This window comes from Hyperolius riggenbachi, chromosome 9 (assembly GCF_040937935.1).
Source record: "Hyperolius riggenbachi isolate aHypRig1 chromosome 9, aHypRig1.pri, whole genome shotgun sequence".
NCBI classification, from domain to species: Eukaryota; Metazoa; Chordata; class Amphibia; order Anura; family Hyperoliidae; genus Hyperolius; species Hyperolius riggenbachi.
Window position 1 is genome coordinate 133,278,188 of NC_090654.1, and position 19,298 is coordinate 133,297,485.

The following is a 19,298-nucleotide window of genomic DNA, read 5'->3' on the forward strand; positions in this document are numbered from 1 at the left end:
ATTGTTTATATATGCATACATATTATACTGGAAAAGAGAAATACAGTCAGACAGAAAGAGTAAGAAAGTTGCAAGGAGAAAGAACAAATACATGTTATAACAAACCCGATGCCAAACTCTTCTTCAACATGAAAAATAGTTGTCGACTGCCACCTGTAAGAAAATAGAAGAGAGACAACACAACAAAAGAGATACCAACTTGCATGCATTAACACATACAATAACAGATATAAAATACTATCCATGAAATGCGCACAGTGACCTGAAAAAAAAAAAGTTCATATATGCATACTTATTATACTGGAAAAAGAGAATAAAAAACAAACAAAAATTGCAAGAAAGTTTCAAGGAGACAGAGCAAAAACATGTTATGTGATAACAAACCCCATGCCAAACTCTTCTTCACCATGAAAAATATTGGTCGCACCCCATCTGTAAAAAAAAAAGAAGACAGACAACACAGAAAGAGAGATACCATCTAACATGCATTAACACATACAATGACAAATATAAAATCTACACGTGAAATACGCACAAAGTGACCAGTCAAAAAAGAAGGATTATATATGCTTACATATTATACTGGAAAAAAAGAATAAAAACAGTCACAAAGTGTAAGAAAGTTGCAAAAAGAAGGAACAAATACATGTTATAACAAGTCACATGCCCAACTCTTCATCAACATAAAAATTACTTCTCCAGCGGCATCTGTAAGACAAAAGAAGAGAGACAACACAGAAAAAGAGAAAACAACATACATGCATTTACACATACAATGGAGGATATAAAATATTACACATTGCAAAGCGAAAGGATATTACAGGGTGGGCCATTTATATGGATAATGGATACAACTGATCTATGTATACACCCCATATACAACATCATACCATCAATTTTTTTGTTCCAACAGTCTTGGAGGGATCTATCCAATGTGGGTTAGTGTCAGACCAATAGTGGTGGTTTTGTTTGTTAATTACACCATTCACATAAAATTATGTACCCATACAAATAGCCAAGTTAAGATGTATCCATATAAATGGCCCACCCTATACTGTGGCCTCTTCCTCCCCAATAGCCACCCTATTCCTCTCTAGATTTTTTTTCTTTAACAGTTAGTGTGCGAAATCTGCACTGTGAATGTGAAGACACAAATACGCCCAACTGCCACCGCCATAACAATTTACATGCACAACTCTTCTTCACCATGAAAAACACTTGCCGACCGCCATCTGTAAGAAAACAGAAGAGAGAAAACACAAAAAAAGAGATACCAATTTACATGCATTACCACATACAATAACAGATATAAAATACTATCCATGAAATGCACACAAAGTGACCTGTAAAAAAAGATTGTTTATATATGCATACATATTATACTGGAAAAGAGAAATAAAGTCAGACAAAAAGAGTAAGACAGTTGCAAGGAGAAAGAACAAATACATGTTATAACACACCCGATGCCAAACTCTTCTTCAACATAAAAAATACTTGGAGGCCGCCATCTGTAAGAAAACAGAAGAGAGACAACACAAAAAAAAGATACCAATTTACATGCATTACCACATACAATAACAGATATAAAATACTACCCATGAAATGCACACAAAGTGACCTGTAAAAAAATATTGTTTATATATGCATACATATTATACTGGAAAAGAGAAATAAAGTCAGACAGAAAGAGTAAGAAAGTTGCAAGGAGAAAGAAAAAATAAATGTTATAGCAAACCCGATGCCAAACTCTTCTTCAACATGAAAAATACTTGGAGACCGCCATCTGTAAGAAAACAGAAGAGAGACAACACAAAAAAGAGATACCAATTTGCATGCATTACCACATACAATAATAGATATAAAATACTACCCATGAAATGCACACAAAGTGACCTGTAAAAAAAGATTGTTTATATATGCATACATATTATACTGGAAAAGAGAAATACAGTCAGACAGAAAGAGTAAGAAAGTTGCAAGGAGAAAGAACAAATACATGTTATAACAAACCCGATGCCAAACTCTTCTTCAACATGAAAAATAGTTGTCGACCGACACCTGTAAGAAAATATAAGAGAGACAACACAACAAAAGAGATACCAACTTGCATGCATTAACACATACAATAACAGATATAAAATACTATCCATGAAATGCGCACAGTGACCTGAAAAAAAAAAGTTCATATATGCATACTTATTATACTGGAAAAAGAGAATAAAAAACAAACAAAAATTGCAAGAAAGTTTCAAGGAGACAGAGCAAAGACATGTTATGTGATAACAAACCCCATGCCAAACTCTTCTTCACCATGAAAAATATTGGTCGCACCCCATCTGTAAAAAAAAAGAAGACAGACAACACAGAAAGAGAGATACCATCTAACATGCATTAACACATACAATGACAAATATAAAATCTACACGTGAAATACGCACAAAGTGACCAGTCAAAAAAGAAGGATTATATATGCTTACATATTATACTGGAAAAAAAGAATAAAAACAGTCACAAAGTGTAAGAAAGTTGCAAAAAGAAGGAACAAATACATGTTATAACAAGTCACATGCCCAACTCTTCATCAACATAAAAATTACTTCTCCAGCGGCATCTGTAAGACAAAAGAAGAGAGACAACACAGAAAAAGAGAAAACAACATACATGAATTTACACATACAATGGAAGATATAAAATATTACACATTGCAAAGCGAAAGGATACTACAGGGTGGGCCATTTATATGGATAATGGATACACCTGATCTATGTATACACCCCATATACAACATCATACCATCAATTTTTTTGTTCCAACAGTCTTGGAGGGATCTATCCAATGTGGGTTAGTGTCAGACCAATAGTGGTGGTTTTGTTTGTTAATTACACCATTCACATAAAATTATGTACCCATACAAATAGCCAAGTTAAGATGTATCCATATAAATGGCCCACACTATACTGTGGCCTCCTCCTCCCCAATAGCCACCCTATTCCTCTCCAGATTTTTTTTCTTTAACAGTTAGTGTGCGAAATCTGCACAGTGAATGTGAAGACACAAATACGCCCAACTGCCACCGCCATAACAATTTACATGCACAACTCTTCTTCACCATGAAAAACACTTGCCGACCGCCATCTGTAAGAAAACAGAAGAGAGAAAATACAAAAAAAGAGATACCAATTTACATGCATTACCACATACAATAACAGATATAAAATACAATCCATGAAATGCACACAAAGTGACCTGTAAAAAAAGATTGTTTATATATGCATACATATTATACTGGAAAAGAGAAATAAAGTCAGACAAAAAGAGTAAGACAGTTGCAAGGAGAAAGAACAAATACATGTTATAACACACCCGATGCCAAACTCTTCTTCAACATGAAAAATACTTGGAGGCCGCCATCTGTAAGAAAACAGAAGAGAGACAACACAAAAAAAAGATACCAATTTACATGCATTACCACATACAATAACAGATATAAAATACTACCCATGAAATGCACACAAAGTGACCTGTAAAAAAATATTGTTTATATATGCATACATATTATACTGGAAAAGAGAAATAAAGTCAGACAGAAAGAGTAAGAAAGTTGCAAGGAGAAAGAAAAAATAAATGTTATAGCAAACCCGATGCCAAACTCTTCTTCAACATGAAAAATACTTGGAGACCGCCATCTGTAAGAAAACAGAAGAGAGACAACACAAAAAAGAGATACCAATTTGCATGCATTACCACATACAATAACAGATATAAAATACTACCCATGAAATGCACACAAAGTGACCTGTAAAAAAAGATTGTTTATATTTGCATACATATTATACTGGAAAAGAGAAATACAGTCAGACAGAAAGAGTAAGAAAGTTGCAAGGAGAAAGAACAAATACATGTTATAACAAACCCGATGCCAAACTCTTCTTCAACATGAAAAATAGTTGTCGACTGCCACCTGTAAGAAAATAGAAGAGAGACAACACAACAAAAGAGATACCAACTTGCATGCATTAACACATACAATAACAGATATAAAATACTATCCATGAAATGCGCACAGTGACCTGAAAAAAAAAAAGTTCATATATGCATACTTATTATACTGGAAAAAGAGAATAAAAAACAAACAAAAATTGCAAGAAAGTTTCAAGGAGACAGAGCAAAGACATGTTATGTGATAACAAACCCCATGCCAAACTCTTCTTCACCATGAAAAATATTGGTCGCACCCCATCTGTAAAAAAAAAGAAGACAGACAACACAGAAAGAGAGATACCATCTAACATGCATTAACACATACAATGACAAATATAAAATCTACACGTGAAATACGCACAAAGTGACCAGTCAAAAAAGAAGGATTATATATGCTTACATATTATACTGGAAAAAAAGAATAAAAACAGTCACAAAGTGTAAGAAAGTTGCAAAAAGAAGGAACAAATACATGTTATAACAAGTCACATGCCCAACTCTTCATCAACATAAAAATTACTTCTCCAGCGGCATCTGTAAGACAAAAGAAGAGAGACAACACAGAAAAAGAGAAAACAACATACATGAATTTACACATACAATGGAAGATATAAAATATTACACATTGCAAAGCGAAAGGATACTACAGGGTGGGCCATTTATATGGATAATGGATACACCTGATCTATGTATACACCCCATATACAACATCATACCATCAATTTTTTTGTTCCAACAGTCTTGGAGGGATCTATCCAATGTGGGTTAGTGTCAGACCAATAGTGGTGGTTTTGTTTGTTAATTACACCATTCACATAAAATTATGTACCCATACAAATAGCCAAGTTAAGATGTATCCATATAAATGGCCCACACTATACTGTGGCCTCCTCCTCCCCAATAGCCACCCTATTCCTCTCCAGATTTTTTTTCTTTAACAGTTAGTGTGCGAAATCTGCACAGTGAATGTGAAGACACAAATACGCCCAACTGCCACCGCCATAACAATTTACATGCACAACTCTTCTTCACCATGAAAAACACTTGCCGACCGCCATCTGTAAGAAAACAGAAGAGAGAAAACACAAAAAAAGAGATACCAATTTACATGCATTACCACATACAATAACAGATATAAAATACTATCCATGAAATGCACACAAAGTGACCTGTAAGAAAAGATTGTTTATATATGCATACATATTATACTGGAAAAGAGAAATAAAGTCAGACAAAAAGAGTAAGACAGTTGCAAGGAGAAAGAACAAATACATGTTATAACACACCCGATGCCAAACTCTTCTTCAACATGAAAAATACTTGGAGGCCGCCATCTGTAAGAAAACAGAAGAGAGACAACACAAAAAAAAGATACCAATTTACATGCATTACCACATACAATAACAGATATAAAATACTACCCATGAAATGCACACAAAGTGACCTGTAAAAAAATATTGTTTATATATGCATACATATTATACTGGAAAAGAGAAATAAAGTCAGACAGAAAGAGTAAGAAAGTTGCAAGGAGAAAGAAAAAATAAATGTTATAGCAAACCTGATGCCAAACTCTTCTTCAACATGAAAAATACTTGGAGACCGCCATCTGTAAGAAAACAGAAGAGAGACAACACAAAAAAGAGATACCAATTTGCATGCATTACCACATACAATAACAGATATAAAATACTACCCATGAAATGCACACAAAGTGACCTGTAAAAAAAGATTGTTTATATTTGCATACATATTATACTGGAAAAGAGAAATACAGTCAGACAGAAAGAGTAAGAAAGTTGCAAGGAGAAAGAACAAATACATGTTATAACAAATCCGATGCCAAACTCTTCTTCAACATGAAAAATAGTTGTCGACTGCCACCTGTAAGAAAATAGAAGAGAGACAACACAACAAAAGAGATACCAACTTGCATGCATTAACACATACAATAACAGATATAAAATACTATCCATGAAATGCGCACAGTGACCTGAAAAAAAAAAGTTCATATATGCATACTTATTATACTGGAAAAAGAGAATAAAAAACAAACAAAAATTGCAAGAAAGTTTCAAGGAGACAGAGCAAAGACATGTTATGTGATAACAAACCCCATGCCAAACTCTTCTTCACCATGAAAAATATTGGTCGCACCCCATCTGTAAAAAAAAAGAAGACAGACAACACAGAAAGAGAGATACCATCTAACATGCATTAACACATACAATGACAAATATAAAATCTACACGTGAAATACGCACAAAGTGACCAGTCAAAAAAGAAGGATTATATATGCTTACATATTATACTGGAAAAAAAGAATAAAAACAGTCACAAAGTGTAAGAAAGTTGCAAAAAGAAGGAACAAATACATGTTATAACAAGTCACATGCCCAACTCTTCATCAACATAAAAATTACTTCTCCAGCGGCATCTGTAAGACAAAAGAAGAGAGACAACACAGAAAAAGAGAAAACAACATACATGAATTTACACATACAATGGAAGATATAAAATATTACACATTGCAAAGCGAAAGGATACTACAGGGTGGGCCATTTATATGGATAATGGATACACCTGATCTATGTATACACCCCATATACAACATCATACCATCAATTTTTTTGTTCCAACAGTCTTGGAGGGATCTATCCAATGTGGGTTAGTGTCAGACCAATAGTGGTGGTTTTGTTTGTTAATTACACCATTCACATAAAATTATGTACCCATACAAATAGCCAAGTTAAGATGTATCCATATAAATGGCCCACACTATACTGTGGCCTCCTCCTCCCCAATAGCCACCCTATTCCTCTCCAGATTTTTTTTCTTTAACAGTTAGTGTGCGAAATCTGCACAGTGAATGTGAAGACACAAATACGCCCAACTGCCACCGCCATAACAATTTACATGCACAACTCTTCTTCACCATGAAAAACACTTGCCGACCGCCATCTGTAAGAAAACAGAAGAGAGAAAACACAAAAAAAGAGATACCAATTTACATGCATTACCACATACAATAACAGATATAAAATACTACCCATGAAATGCACACAAAGTGACCTGTAAAAAAATATTGTTTATATATGCATACATATTATACTGGAAAAGAGAAATAAAGTCAGACAGAAAGAGTAAGAAAGTTGCAAGGAGAAAGAAAAAATAAATGTTATAGCAAACCCGATGCCAAACTCTTCTTCAACATGAAAAATACTTGGAGACCGCCATCTGTAAGAAAACAGAAGAGAGACAACACAAAAAAGAGATACCAATTTGCATGCATTACCACATACAATAACAGATATAAAATACTACCCATGAAATGCACACAAAGTGACCTGTAAAAAAAGATTGTTTATATATGCATACATATTATACTGGAAAAGAGAAATACAGTCAGACAGAAAGAGTAAGAAAGTTGCAAGGAGAAAGAACAAATACATGTTATAACAAACCCGATGCCAAACTCTTCTTCAACATGAAAAATAGTTGTCGACTGCCACCTGTAAGAAAATAGAAGAGAGACAACACAACAAAAGAGATACCAACTTGCATGCATTAACACATACAATAACAGATATAAAATACTATCCATGAAATGCGCACAGTGACCTGAAAAAAAAAAAGTTCATATATGCATACTTATTATACTGGAAAAAGAGAATAAAAAACAAACAAAAATTGCAAGAAAGTTTCAAGGAGACAGAGCAAAGACATGTTATGTGATAACAAACCCCATGCCAAACTCTTCTTCACCATGAAAAATATTGGTCGCACCCCATCTGTAAAAAAAAAAGAAGACAGACAACACAGAAAGAGAGATACCATCTAACATGCATTAACACATACAATGACAAATATAAAATCTACAAGTGAAATACGCACAAAGTGACCAGTCAAAAAAGAAGGATTATATATGCTTACATATTATACTGGAAAAAAAGAATAAAAACAGTCACAAAGTGTAAGAAAGTTGCAAAAAGAAGGAACAAATACATGTTATAACAAGTCACATGCCCAACTCTTCATCAACATAAAAATTACTTCTCCAGCGGCATCTGTAAGACAAAAGAAGAGAGACAACACAGAAAAAGAGAAAACAACATACATGAATTTACACATACAATGGAAGATATAAAATATTACACATTGCAAAGCGAAAGGATACTACAGGGTGGGCCATTTATATGGATAATGGATACACCTGATCTATGTATACACCCCATATACAACATCATACCATCAATTTTTTTGTTCCAACAGTCTTGGAGGGATCTATCCAATGTGGGTTAGTGTCAGACCAATAGTGGTGGTTTTGTTTGTTAATTACACCATTCACATAAAATTATGTACCCATACAAATAGCCGAGTTAAGATGTATCCATATAAATGGCCCACACTATACTGTGGCCTCCTCCTCCCCAATAGCCACCCTATTCCTCTCCAGATTTTTTTTCTTTAACAGTTAGTGTGCGAAATCTGCACAGTGAATGTGAAGACACAAATACGCCCAACTGCCACCGCCATAACAATTTACATGCACAACTCTTCTTCACCATGAAAAACACTTGCCGACCGCCATCTGTAAGAAAACAGAAGAGAGAAAACACAAAAAAAGAGATACCAATTTACATGCATTACCACATACAATAACAGATATAAAATACTACCCATGAAATGCACACAAAGTGACCTGTAAAAAAATATTGTTTATATATGCATACATATTATACTGGAAAAGAGAAATAAAGTCAGACAGAAAGAGTAAGAAAGTTGCAAGGAGAAAGAAAAAATAAATGTTATAGCAAACCCGATGCCAAACTCTTCTTCAACATGAAAAATACTTGGAGACCGCCATCTGTAAGAAAACAGAAGAGAGACAACACAAAAAAGAGATACCAATTTGCATGCATTACCACATACAATAACAGATATAAAATACTACCCATGAAATGCACACAAAGTGACCTGTAAAAAAAGATTGTTTATATATGCATACATATTATACTGGAAAAGAGAAATACAGTCAGACAGAAAGAGTAAGAAAGTTGCAAGGAGAAAGAACAAATACATGTTATAACAAACCCGATGCCAAACTCTTCTTCAACATGAAAAATAGTTGTCGACTGCCACCTGTAAGAAAATAGAAGAGAGACAACACAACAAAAGAGATACCAACTTGCATGCATTAACACATACAATAACAGATATAAAATACTATCCATGAAATGCGCACAGTGACCTGAAAAAAAAAAAGTTCATATATGCATACTTATTATACTGGAAAAAGAGAATAAAAAACAAACAAAAATTGCAAGAAAGTTTCAAGGAGACAGAGCAAAGACATGTTATGTGATAACAAACCCCATGCCAAACTCTTCTTCACCATGAAAAATATTGGTCGCACCCCATCTGTAAAAAAAAAAGAAGACAGACAACACAGAAAGAGAGATACCATCTAACATGCATTAACACATACAATGACAAATATAAAATCTACAAGTGAAATACGCACAAAGTGACCAGTCAAAAAAGAAGGATTATATATGCTTACATATTATACTGGAAAAAAAGAATAAAAACAGTCACAAAGTGTAAGAAAGTTGCAAAAAGAAGGAACAAATACATGTTATAACAAGTCACATGCCCAACTCTTCATCAACATAAAAATTACTTCTCCAGTGGCATCTGTAAGACAAAAGAAGAGAGACAACACAGAAAAAGAGAAAACAACATACATGAATTTACACATACAATGGAAGATATAAAATATTACACATTGCAAAGCGAAAGGATACTACAGGGTGGGCCATTTATATGGATAATGGATACACCTGATCTATGTATACACCCCATATACAACATCATACCATCAATTTTTTTGTTCCAACAGTCTTGGAGGGATCTATCCAATGTGGGTTAGTGTCAGACCAATAGTGGTGGTTTTGTTTGTTAATTACACCATTCACATAAAATTATGTACCCATACAAATAGCCAAGTTAAGATGTATCCATATAAATGGCCCACACTATACTGTGGCCTCCTCCTCCCCAATAGCCACCCTATTCCTCTCCAGATTTTTTTTCTTTAACAGTTAGTGTGCGAAATCTGCACAGTGAATGTGAAGACACAAATACGCCCAACTGCCACCGCCATAACAATTTACATGCACAACTCTTCTTCACCATGAAAAACACTTGCCGACCGCCATCTGTAAGAAAACAGAAGAGAGAAAACACAAAAAAAGAGATACCAATTTACATGCATTACCACATACAATAACAGATATAAAATACTACCCATGAAATGCACACAAAGTGACCTGTAAAAAAATATTGTTTATATATGCATACATATTATACTGGAAAAGAGAAATAAAGTCAGACAGAAAGAGTAAGAAAGTTGCAAGGAGAAAGAAAAAATAAATGTTATAGCAAACCCGATGCCAAACTCTTCTTCAACATGAAAAATACTTGGAGACCGCCATCTGTAAGAAAACAGAAGAGAGACAACACAAAAAAGAGATACCAATTTGCATGCATTACCACATACAATAACAGATATAAAATACTACCCATGAAATGCACACAAAGTGACCTGTAAAAAAAGATTGTTTATATATGCATACATATTATACTGGAAAAGAGAAATACAGTCAGACAGAAAGAGTAAGAAAGTTGCAAGGAGAAAGAACAAATACATGTTATAACAAACCCGATGCCAAACTCTTCTTCAACATGAAAAATAGTTGTCGACTGCCACCTGTAAGAAAATAGAAGAGAGACAACACAACAAAAGAGATACCAACTTGCATGCATTAACACATACAATAACAGATATAAAATACTATCCATGAAATGCGCACAGTGACCTGAAAAAAAAAAAGTTCATATATGCATACTTATTATACTGGAAAAAGAGAATAAAAAACAAACAAAAATTGCAAGAAAGTTTCAAGGAGACAGAGCAAAGACATGTTATGTGATAACAAACCCCATGCCAAACTCTTCTTCACCATGAAAAATATTGGTCGCACCCCATCTGTAAAAAAAAAGAAGACAGACAACACAGAAAGAGAGATACCATCTAACATGCATTGACACATACAATGACAAATATAAAATCTACACGTGAAATACGCACAAAGTGACCAGTCAAAAAAGAAGGATTATATATGCTTACATATTATACTGGAAAAAAAGAATAAAAACAGTCACAAAGTGTAAGAAAGTTGCAAAAAGAAGGAACAAATACATGTTATAACAAGTCACATGCCCAACTCTTCATCAACATAAAAATAACTTCTCCAGCGGCATCTGTAAGACAAAAGAAGAGAGACAACACAGAAAAAGAGAAAACAACATACATGCATTTACACATACAATGGAAGATATAAAATATTACACATTGCAAAGCGAAAGGATATTACAGGGTGGGCCATTTATATGGATAATGGATACAACTGATCTATGTATACACCCCATATACAACATCATACCATCAATTTTTTTGTTCCAACAGTCTTGGAGGGATCTATCCAATGTGGGTTAGTGTCAGACCAATAGTGGTGGTTTTGTTTGTCAATTTCACCATTCACATAAAATTATGTACCCATATAAATAGCCAAATTAAGATGTATCCATATAAATGGCCCACCCTGTACTGTGGCCTCCTCCTCCCCAATAGCCACCCTATTCCTCTCCAGATTTTTTTTCTTTAACAGTTAGTGTGCGAAATCTGCACAGTGAATGTGAAGACACAAATACGCCCAACTGCCACCGCCATAACAATTTACATGCACAACTCTTCTTCACCATGAAAAACACTTGCCAACCGCCATCTGTAAGAAAACAGAAGAGAGAAAACACAAAAAAAGAGATACCAATTTACATGCATTACCACATACAATAACAGATATAAAATACTACCCATGAAATGCACACAAAGTGACCTGTAAAAAAATATTGTTTATATATGCATACATATTATACTGGAAAAGAGAAATAAAGTCAGACAGAAAGAGTAAGAAAGTTGCAAGGAGAAAGAAAAAATAAATGTTATAGCAAACCCGATGCCAAACTCTTCTTCAACATGAAAAATACTTGGAGACCGCCATCTGTAAGAAAACAGAAGAGAGAAAACACAAAAAAGAGATACCAATTTACATGCATTACCACATACAATAACAGATATAAAATACTACCCATGAAATGCACACAAAGTGACCTGTAAAAAAATATTGTTTATATATGCATACATATTATACTGGAAAAAAGAAATAAAGTCAGACAGAAAGAGTAAGAAAGTTGCAAGGAGAAAGAAAAAATGAATGTTATAGCAAACCCGATGCCAAACTCTTCTTCAACATGAAAAATACTTGGAGACCGCCATCTGTAAGAAAACAGAAGAGAGACAACACAAAAAAGAGATACCAATTTGCATGCATTACCACATACAATAACAGATATAAAATACTACCCATGAAATGCACACAAAGTGACCTGTAAAAAAAGATTGTTTATATATGCATACATATTATACTGGAAAAGAGAAATACAGTCAGACAGAAAGAGTAAGAAAGTTGCAAGGAGAAAGAACAAATACATGTTATAACAAACCCGATGCCAAACTCTTCTTCAACATGAAAAATAGTTGTCGACTGCCACCTGTAAGAAAATAGAAGAGAGACAACACAACAAAAGAGATACCAACTTGCATGCATTAACACATACAATAACAGATATAAAATACTATCCATGAAATGCGCACAGTGACCTGAAAAAAAAAAAGTTCATATATGCATACTTATTATACTGGAAAAAGAGAATAAAAAACAAACAAAAATTGCAAGAAAGTTTCAAGGAGACAGAGCAAAGACATGTTATGTGATAACAAACCCCATGCCAAACTCTTCTTCACCATGAAAAATATTGGTCGCACCCCATCTGTAAAAAAAAAGAAGACAGACAACACAGAAAGAGAGATACCATCTAACATGCATTAACACATACAATGACAAATATAAAATCTACACGTGAAATACGCACAAAGTGACCAGTCAAAAAAGAAGGATTATATATGCTTACATATTATACTGGAAAAAAAGAATAAAAACAGTCACAAAGTGTAAGAAAGTTGCAAAAAGAAGGAACAAATACATGTTATAACAAGTCACATGCCCAACTCTTCATCAACATAAAAATTACTTCTCCAGCGGCATCTGTAAGACAAAAGAAGAGAGACAACACAGAAAAAGAGAAAACAACATACATGAATTTACACATACAATGGAAGATAAAAAATATTACACATTGCAAAGCGAAAGGATACTACAGGGTGGGCCATTTATATGGATAATGGATACACCTGATCTATGTATACACCCCATATACAACATCATACCATCAATTTTTTTGTTCCAACAGTCTTGGAGGGATCTATCCAATGTGGGTTAGTGTCAGACCAATAGTGGTGGTTTTGTTTGTTAATTACACCATTCACATAAAATTATGTACCCATACAAATAGCCAAGTTAAGATGTATCCATATAAATGGCCCACACTATACTGTGGCCTCCTCCTCCCCAATAGCCACCCTATTCCTCTCCAGATTTTTTTTCTTTAACAGTTAGTGTGCGAAATCTGCACAGTGAATGTGAAGACACAAATACGCCCAACTGCCACCGCCATAACAATTTACATGCACAACTCTTCTTCACCATGAAAAACACTTGCCGACCGCCGTCTGTAAGAAAACAGAAGAGAGAAAACACAAAAAAAGAGATACCAATGTACATGCATTACCACATACAATAACAGATATAAAATACTACCCATGAAATGCACACAAAGTGACCTGTAAAAAAATATTGTTTATATATGCATACATATTATACTGGAAAAGAGAAATAAAGTCAGACAGAAAGAGTAAGAAAGTTGCAAGGAGAAAGAAAAAATAAATGTTATAGCAAACCCGATGCCAAACTCTTCTTCAACATGAAAAATACTTGGAGACCGCCATCTGTAAGAAAACAGAAGAGAGACAACACAAAAAAGAGATACCAATTTGCATGCATTACCACATACAATAACAGATATAAAATACTACCCATGAAATGCACACAAAGTGACCTGTAAAAAAAGATTGTTTATATATGCATACATATTATACTGGAAAAGAGAAATACAGTCAGACAGAAAGAGTAAGAAAGTTGCAAGGAGAAAGAACAAATACATGTTATAACAAACCCGATGCCAAACTCTTCTTCAACATGAAAAATAGTTGTCGACTGCCACCTGTAAGAAAATAGAAGAGAGACAACACAACAAAAGAGATACCAACTTGCATGCATTAACACATACAATAACAGATATAAAATACTATCCATGAAATGCGCACAGTGACCTGAAAAAAAAAAAGTTCATATATGCATACTTATTATACTGGAAAAAGAGAATAAAAAACAAACAAAAATTGCAAGAAAGTTTCAAGGAGACAGAGCAAAGACATGTTATGTGATAACAAACCCCATGCCAAACTCTTCTTCACCATGAAAAATATTGGTCGCACCCCATCTGTAAAAAAAAAGAAGACAGACAACACAGAAAGAGAGATACCATCTAACATGCATTAACACATACAATGACAAATATAAAATCTACACGTGAAATACGCACAAAGTGACCAGTCAAAAAAGAAGGATTATATATGCTTACATATTATACTGGAAAAAAAGAATAAAAACAGTCACAAAGTGTAAGAAAGTTGCAAAAAGAAGGAACAAATACATGTTATAACAAGTCACATGCCCAACTCTTCATCAACATAAAAATTACTTCTCCAGCGGCATCTGTAAGACAAAAGAAGAGAGACAACACAGAAAAAGAGAAAACAACATACATGCATTTACACATACAATGGAAGATATAAAATATTACACATTGCAAAGCGAAAGGATATTACAGGGTGGGCCATTTATATGGATAATGGATACAACTGATCTATGTATACACCCCATATACAACATCATACCATCAATTTTTTTGTTCCAACAGTCTTGGAGGGATCTATCCAATGTGGGTTAGTGTCAGACCAATAGTGGTGGTTTTGTTTGTTAATTACACCATTCACATAAAATTATGTACCCATACAAATAGCCAAGTTAAGATGTATCCATATAAATGGCCCACACTATACTGTGGCCTCCTCCTCCCCAATAGCCACCCTATTCCTCTCCAGATTTTTTTTCTTTAACAGTTAGTGTGCGAAATCTGCACAGTGAATGTGAAGACACAAATACGCCCAACTGCCACCGCCATAACAATTTACATGCACAACTCTTCTTCACCATGAAAAACACTTGCCGACCGCCATCTGTAAGAAAACAGAAGAGAGAAAACACAAAAAAAGAGATACCAATTTACATGCATTACCACATACAATAACAGATATAAAATACTATCCATGAAATGCACACAAAGTGACCTGTAAAAAAAGATTGTTTATATATGCATACATATTATACTGGAAAAGAGAAATAAAGTCAGACAAAAAGAGTAAGACAGTTGCAAGGAGAAAGAACAAATACATGTTATAACACACCCGATGCCAAACTCTTCTTCAACATGAAAAATACTTGGAGGCCGCCATCTGTAAGAAAACAGAAGAGAGACAACACAAAAAAAAGATACCAATTTACATGCATTACCACATACAATAACAGATATAAAATACTACCCATGAAATGCACACAAAGTGACCTGTAAAAAAATATTGTTTATATATGCATACATATTATACTGGAAAAGAGAAATAAAGTCAGACAGAAAGAGTAAGAAAGTTGCAAGGAGAAAGAAAAAATAAATGTTATAGCAAACCTGATGCCAAACTCTTCTTCAACATGAAAAATACTTGGAGACCGCCATCTGTAAGAAAACAGAAGAGAGACAACACAAAAAAGAGATACCAATTTGCATGCATTACCACATACAATAACAGATATAAAATACTACCCATGAAATGCACACAAAGTGACCTGTAAAAAAAGATTGTTTATATATGCATACATATTATACTGGAAAAGAGAAATACAGTCAGACAGAAAGAGTAAGAAAGTTGCAAGGAGAAAGAACAAATACATGTTATAACAAACCCAATGCCAAACTCTTCTTCAACATGAAAAATAGTTGTCGACCGCCACCTGTAAGAAAATAGAAGAGAGACAACACAACAAAAGAGATACCAACTTGCATGCATTAACACATACAATAACAGATATAAAATACTATCCATGAAATGCGCACAGTGACCTGAAAAAAAAAGTTCATATATGCACACTTATTATACTGGAAAAAGAGAATAAAAAACAAACAAAAATTGCAAGAAAGTTTCAAGGAGACAGAGCAAAGACATGTTATGTGATAACAAACCCCATGCCAAACTCTTCTTCACCATGAAAAATATTGGTCGCACACCATCTGTAAAAAAAAAAGAAGACAGACAACACAGAAAGAGAGATACCATCTAACATGCATTAACACATAAAATGACAAATATAAAATCTACACGTGAAATACGCACAAAGTGACCAGTCAAAAAAGAAGGATTATATATGCTTACATATTATACTGGAAAAAAAGAATAAAAACAGTCACAAAGTGTAAGAAAGTTGCAAAAAGAAGGAACAAATACATGTTATAACAAGTCACATGCCCAACTCTTCATCAACATAAAAATTACTTCTCCAGCGGCATCTGTAAGACAAAAGAAGAGAGACAACACAGAAAAAGAGAAAACAACATACATGAATTTACACATACAATGGAAGATATAAAATATTACACATTGCAAAGCGAAAGGATACTACAGGGTGGGCCATTTATATGGATAATGGATACACCTGATCTATGTATACACCCCATATACAACATCATACCATCAATTTTTTTGTTCCAACAGTCTTGGAGGGATCTATCCAATGTGGGTTAGTGTCAGACCAATAGTGGTGGTTTTGTTTGTTAATTACACCATTCACATAAAATTATGTACCCATACAAATAGCCAAGTTAAGATGTATCCATATAAATGGCCCACCCTATACTGTGGCCTCCTCCTCCCCAATAGCCACCCTATTCCTCTCCAGATTTTTTTTCTTTAACAGTTAGTGTGCGAAATCTGCACAGTGAATGTGAAGACACAAATACGCCCAACTGCCACCGCCATAACAATTTACATGCACAACTCTTCTTCACCATGAAAAACACTTGCCGACCGCCATCTGTAAGAAAACAGAAGAGAGAAAACACAAAAAAAGAGATACCAATTTACATGCATTACCACATACAATAACAGATATAAAATACTATCCATGAAATGCACACAAAGTGACCTGTAAAAAAAAGATTGTTTATATATGCATACATATTATACTGGAAAAGAGAAATAAAGTCAGACAAAAAGAGTAAGACAGTTGCAAGGAGAAAGAACAAATACATGTTATAACACACCCGATGCCAAACTCTTCTTCAACATGAAAAATACTTGGAGGCCGCTATCTGTAAGAAAACAGAAGAGAGACAACACAAAAAAAAGATACCAATTTACATGCATTACCACATACAATAACAGATATAAAATACTACCCATGAAATGCACACAAAGTGACCTGTAAAAAAATATTGTTTATATATGCATACATATTATACTGGAAAAGAGAAATAAAGTCAGACAGAAAGAGTAAGAAAGTTGCAAGGAGAAAGAAAAAATAAATGTTATAGCAAACCCGATGCCAAACTCTTCTTCAACATGAAAAATACTTGGAGACCGCCATCTGTAAGAAAACAGAAGAGAGACAACACAAAAAAGAGATACCAATTTGCATACATTACCACATACAATAACAGATATAAATTACTACCCATGAAATGCACACAAAGTGACCTGTAAAAAAAGATTGTTTATATATGCATACATATTATACTGGAAAAGAGAAATACAGTCAGACAGAAAGAGTAAGAAAGTTGCAAGGAGAAAGAACAAATACATGTTATAACAAACCCGATGCCAAACTCTTCTTCAACATGAAAAATACTTGGAGACCGCCATCTGTAAGAAAACAGAAGAGAGACAACACAAAAAAGAGATACCAATTTACATGCATTACCACATACAATAACAGATATAAAATACTATCTATGAAATGCGCACAGTGACCTGGAAAAAAAAAGTTCATATATGCATACTTATTATACTGGAAAAAGAGAATACAAAACAAACAAAAATTGCAAGAAAGTTTCAAGGAGACAGAGCAAAGACATGTTATGTGATAACAAACCCCATGCCAAACTCTTCTTCACCATGAAAAATATTGGTCGCACCCCATCTGTAAAAAAAAAGAAGACAGACAACACAGAAAGAGAGATACCATCTAACATGCATTAACACATACAATGACAAATATAAAATCTACACGTGAAATACGCACAAAGTGACCAGTCAAAAAAGAAGGATTATATATGCTTACATATTATACTGGAAAAAAAGAATAAAAACAGTCACAAAGTGTAAGAAAGTTGCAAAAAGAAGGAACAAATACATGTTATAACAAGTCACATGCCCAACTCTTCATCAACATAAAAATTACTTCTCCAGCGGCATCTGTAAGACAAAAGAAGAGAGACAACACAGAAAAAGAGAAAACAACATACATGCATTTACACATACAATGGAAGATATAAAATATTACACATTGCAAAGCGAAAGGATATTACAGGGTGGGCCATTTATATGGATAATGGATACAACTGATCTATGTATACACCCCATATACAACATCATACCATCAATTTTTTTGTTCCAACAGTCTTGGAGGGATCTATCCAATGTGGGTTAGTGTCAGACCAATAGTGGTGGTTTTGTTTGTTAATTACACCATTCACATAAAATTATGTACCCATACAAATAGCCAAGTTAAGATGTATCCATATAAATGGCCCACACTATACTGTGGCCTCCTCCTCCCCAATAGCCACCCTATTCCTCTCCAGATTTTTTTTCTTTAACAGTTAGTGTGCGAAATCTGCACAGTGAATGTGAAGACACAAATACGCCCAACTGCCACCGCCATAACAATTTACATGCACAACTCTTCTTCACCATGAAAAACACTTGCCGACCGCCATCTGTAAGAAAACAGAAGAGAGAAAACACAAAAAAAGAGATACCAATTTACATGCATTACCACATACAATAACAGATATAAAATACTATCCATGAAATGCACACAAAGTGACCTGTAAAAAAAGATTGT